The following is a 5,161-nucleotide window of genomic DNA, read 5'->3' as shown; positions in this document are numbered from 1 at the left end:
ACGGTTTGACCCTTCTTCCCACTATCTACATGGAGCCATCTATCAACCAATAGCCTCAAAGAATTGTAAGGCTTGGTGTGAATTCTTCCAATATTCAAAGTTGATTCAAGGAGAATAAAATCGAGTCCCGTGAAATGATTGGTGTCTTTCCTAGCAATTATGGTATTTCCCACAACTTTGTGCCATATTCTTATGCCCGGATGATGGACCAAAAGAGCACGACAAGCTTTAAAATCTTCAAATTTCTTCCCGGAGATTGCCTCCCAAAGAGGCTCGGGATCATACTTCCCATATTGCTTATAAAATTTATGTTCATCGCTAAGACCCAAAATTGCACCCAATTCAGGAAAGGTAATGCGTCTACTAGTGTTAGCTAGACGAAACTCAATATTTTCCCTATTCTCAACTTTTGTCACTTTTAAAGAACTTAAGAATTCCAAGACAAGGGAGGGGTATGTTACTTCCTTCATTTCAAACAATTTCTTTAAACCCATGGCATTGAAAAAGACTCTTGTTTGTTCAAGAACACCCAAATTCTCTAAAGCATCTTGGCATATGAATTTGGTGGATTGAATTTGTTTCATAGCAAACTTGACAAATGTATTTCTATGGGAATCGGAAATGAATGTTACCTCCGGATAATGCAAGAGTTGATTAATTACCGGAGTAGAGGGTGATGCTTCCATAGAAGTTTGTTGAGGTTGTTGCACTTCCAAGCTTGGTGTTGATACCACCATTGCCAAAGCCTTCTTCATTTGTAGAGCTTTTTGCCTTTGAGAGAGAGTTGTAGTCTTTGGTGCCTTTGTTGCCTTTGCCTTTGCTTTTGTTGCTCCCTTTGTTCTTGCCATTTGATGAGCTAACCAAGAAAAAGATCAAAAATCTTCAATTTGTAGAATGCACAAATCGATTTTGAAGGTGAAAGGCTTTGCCTTTATGAGAACAAAAATCAATTCAAAGGTGAAGATTTTGTTCTTGGTTTTGATTGTTAATGAAGATGGAGTGATTGATTTGTTATTTGAAAGATGGTTTGATTTGATTTTGGTGAGTTTTGTTGAGGGTTTTTGTTTTTGAGATGGAGAGGATGAGGGTTTTGATGTTGTGGGTAGTGTTTATAAGTGAATGAATGAATGAATGAAGGTGGGGTGGGTATTTAAAGAACTCGACAATCTTAGGACGCAGGGACAATCCGTGCGGATTAGGCGCAATCCGCTCGGATTCTTCAGCTTCAAATTTTCAAAAATCCCGCCTAGAGACGGGCGGATTCTGGGGAATCCGCTCGGATTCTGCTGAGGTAAGACGGGCGGATTTCTTACAGGACGGACGGATTCTTGTCCAGAGATTTTTCTTTGTTTTTCTTCAGCTGCAAGACGGGCGGATTGTCCAAAAGACGGACGGATTCTGTGAGACGGGCGTCTTTCCAGGAATCCGCTCGGATTCTTCAACAGTCAAGAATTTGCAGTTTTCAGCTCAGCCCAAGACGGGCGTCTTCTCAGCAGGACGCTCGGATCCTCTGCAGACGGGCGGATTCTCAGGAATCCGCTCGGATTGGTCCTTGTGTACACGGATTCAGGTCCATCCGTGCACCAACGCATTCCCTTATCATTCTTTCTTTCAAATCTTGTGTTCTTCATTGTGGGGGCACTACTAAGGCATGAATAGCCTAGGCAATTGCCATCCCCACACTAAGGTAAAGCACTACACATCAATTAAAATCATTAGTCCCTCCCTCACTTCTCTCTTTTCATGACAATTATTTTGATCAAAGTAAAAATAAATCCAAAAATGACAAAAATGCAATACAAAAATTAAATGTAAGTTAGGGAGTTAGAAATATTTACAAGTGGTGGTTTAGGGAGGACTCCACCAAACTCTCATTCTTGATGAGATGTCAAGGAGGCATGTTCAAGGTGTTGTTGATGTTGCTCAACACCTTGAAGAAGTAATCAAAAGCTTGTTCATTGTTATGGTAGAGGTCCTCAATAGACCGTGGCCCTTGTTGTTGATCATGATCGATGGCATGCCCAATGTAGGGATTAAAGATCCCTTCAAATTCGTCGTCCCAAAGACCACAAACTTCATTGAGTTGATCATTGAAAATCTCTTGCTTAGATGGAGACAACTCTCCCAATTTCTTCTCTTGACCAATGAGGCCATCATGTTCTTCCTTGGTTGATTTTGATGAGCTTTGCAAGCTCTCCTTGTCACAATTCACTTGCTCTTTGAATGGAGCATCTTCAACTTTCTTCCTCCATTGGAGTTCCGATTTCTTCTTCTCATCTTTTCGGCTATAATGATCAATCATGAAACATGGCTCATGCAAACGAGGAGCTCTCATGGTCTTGTCAAGATTAAAAGTTATGCTTTCATCCCTTACTTCTAGAGTGAGCTCTCCATGTTTCACATCAATCACCGCACCCGCGGTGTGTAGGAAAGGTCTTCCTAAGATGATTGGAATGTTCGAATCTTCCTCCATATCAACTATGACAAAGTCCACCGGGATGAAAAACTTCCCAATTCGCACGGGGACATCTTCCCATATCCCTAGCGGTGTCTTCGTCGATCTATCGGCCATTTGAAGAGTGATATTGGTACATTTAAGCTCTCCCATTCCCAACCTTTTACTTACCGAGTACGGCATGACACTCACACTAGCCCCTAGATCACATAAGGCTTTGTTGATCGTTGTGTCGCCAATGGTACACGGTATTGAGAAGCTTCCCGGATCCTTTAATTTTGGAGGTGAACTCCCTTGAAGAATTGCACTACTCACCTTAGTGAAGGCGATAGTCTCAAGTTTCCGGATCGACTTCTTCTTTGTGAGGATATCTTTCATGTACTTTGCATAGGCCGGAACGTGATTGATTAATTCCGTGAAAGGAATTGAGACTTCTAAGTTCTTCACAATTTCCATGAACTTCCCAAGTTGATCATCAAATTTAGGCTTGGCTTGACGACTTGGAAAAGGAAGTCTAATCACAATGGGCTCCTTTTCTTTGGCTTTGTCTTCATTTTTCTTTGAACTTTCTTCTTTTGATGATTCCCCTTCTTTGGGACCTTGCACCACAACTTCATTCTCACTAGCTCTCACAACTTCATCCTCAACTTGCTCCTTCGGTGCTTCATACCTTGTACCACTTCTCAAGTGAATGGCACTAACCGTTTCATGTCTAGGGGGATTACTTTGTGGTGGTAATTGCCCCTTTTGTCTTTGTGAGCTCGAAGATGCTAGTTGGGTCAATTGTGTTTCCAACATCTTGGTGTGAGCTAGAATGTTGTTGATGGTGGTGTCTTTTGCTTGGCTATCTTTTTGCATTTGGGTGAAAAATTCTTGTTGATTCTTTTGCATTTGGAGGACCGCTTTTTGGACATCAAAACTTTGGTCATTGTGGTGATTGTATGGATTTTGATTTTGGTAACCTTGGTTTTGATTGTAAAAGGGTCTTTGATTTTGATTTCTCATGGGTGGTGGAGTGTATGTTGTTTGAGGGTTTTGAACATTTTGGCTTTTGTATGAGAGATTTGGATGGAACTTGGTGTTTTCATTGTAAAAATTTGAATAAGGGGTACCACTTTTGTAAGCTTGGAAAGCATTGACTTGCTCGGTTGTTCCCCTACACTCACTTGAGTCATGACCCAAGGTTCCACAATTCTCACATATCCCGCTTGGGATTGATGAGGATGCCGTCATGGCATTGACATGATGCTTTGATGATTTTGAGCTTTCCTCAAGTCTAGCCATAGCTTGTTCAAACTTCAAGTTGATTGTGTCAATGTGAGCACTAAGTTGAGCACCCAATTGAGTAACGGTGTCCACTTCATACTTTCCTCCTCTAGTAGCCTTGCGAGGCCTACTATATTGCGAATTATGGACCGCCATTTCCTCAATCTTGTTCCATGTTTGATTGTCATCAACTTCGGTGAACATTCCATTTGATCCCATATTGAGAATGTTCCTTGAATCTTCATATAAACCATTTCAAAATTGTTGCACTAAAAACCATTCGCTAAGTCCATGGTGAGGACATGAGCGACAAATACCTTTGAACCGCTCCCAAGCTTCATACAAAGATTCTTCATCCCTTTGCTTAAAACCCGTAATTTGAGCTCTTAGCATATTAGTCTTTTCCGGTGGGTAGAAATTTTTGTAGAAAGCTAGAGCTAGCTTCTTCCAAGAATCTATTCCAAGGGTGGCCTTATCAAGGCCCTTCAACCATTGCTTTGCGGTGCCGATTAAAGAAAAAGGAAATAAGACCCATCTTATTTGGTCTTGAGTCACGCCCGTTTGAGAGATAGCTTCACAATAATCACAAAATGTTTCCATATGAGAATGAGGGTCCTCACTAGGCATTCCCCCGAATTGGCTCCTCTCAACTAGTTGGATGAAGGCGGACTTGGCAATAAAGTTTCCGGTAAGATGTTGTGGGGTAGGAGTACCATTTGGTAGATCCTCCTCGGTGGGTATAGAGTGTGACGAGAATTTAGGCATTGTAGGTGGATTTTGTGTGGTATTGTTTAATGGGTTTTCTTCTCCTTCTATTGCGAAAGGATTGACAAACTCACTAGTGGGTTGAACAACTTCACCAACACCTCCCAAATTCCTCCTAACAAGTCTCCTATTATTCGTCAAGGTTCTTTCGATTTCACGGTCAAAAGGTAACAAATCTCTTTGTAACCTTCTAGACATGCAAAATATCAAACAACTCAAAAACAATTAGAACAAACCTTGAGGAGTTTTACTTCCCCAAGGTGAAGAAAGACACAACTAAAAACAATAAAAGAAATCTTAAATCAATTTAAACACCGTCCCCAAGAACGCGCCATTTTTGATCGGAGCCATTTCGTCGTGTTCACAATTAAGCATATGTGGTCGTTGGTCAATGGTCGATACAAAACACAATTTATACTTCACAAACAACTCTACAATTAGTAAAGAGGCAAGTAAAGGTCGGATCCCAAGGGACGGGTATTGAAATGAAGATTCTATTGTAACTAGTGGTGTTTAGGGGTGTCACAAATTGGGTTGATGTAGAAGGTTACTAAACTAAGATAGCAATGAAAATAAACTAACAAGATAAATAAAATAAGGGTATAAACAATTGATTAAAAGCACTAGGGTGTCATGGGTTCATAGGGGAATCATGGGATATGATCATACAAACAT

At 40.8% G+C, this 5,161-nt stretch overlaps 1 non-coding gene across 1 annotated transcript; it reads left to right on the top strand.

The window, feature by feature from the left end:
* Positions 1-4,007: 4,007 nt before the first annotated feature.
* On the top strand, positions 4,008-4,114 carry LOC141616396 (small nucleolar RNA R71). Its single transcript, XR_012530746.1, has one exon. It is a non-coding gene; the product is annotated as a small nucleolar RNA R71 (small nucleolar RNA).
* Positions 4,115-5,161: the final 1,047 nt, after the last annotated feature.

The sequence above is a fragment of the Silene latifolia genome, chromosome 11 (genome assembly GCF_048544455.1).
Source record: "Silene latifolia isolate original U9 population chromosome 11, ASM4854445v1, whole genome shotgun sequence".
Lineage (NCBI taxonomy): Eukaryota > Viridiplantae > Streptophyta > Magnoliopsida > Caryophyllales > Caryophyllaceae > Silene > Silene latifolia.
The sequence above is the reverse complement of the archived record's forward strand: the minus strand, read 5'-3'. Positions and strand labels throughout refer to the sequence as shown.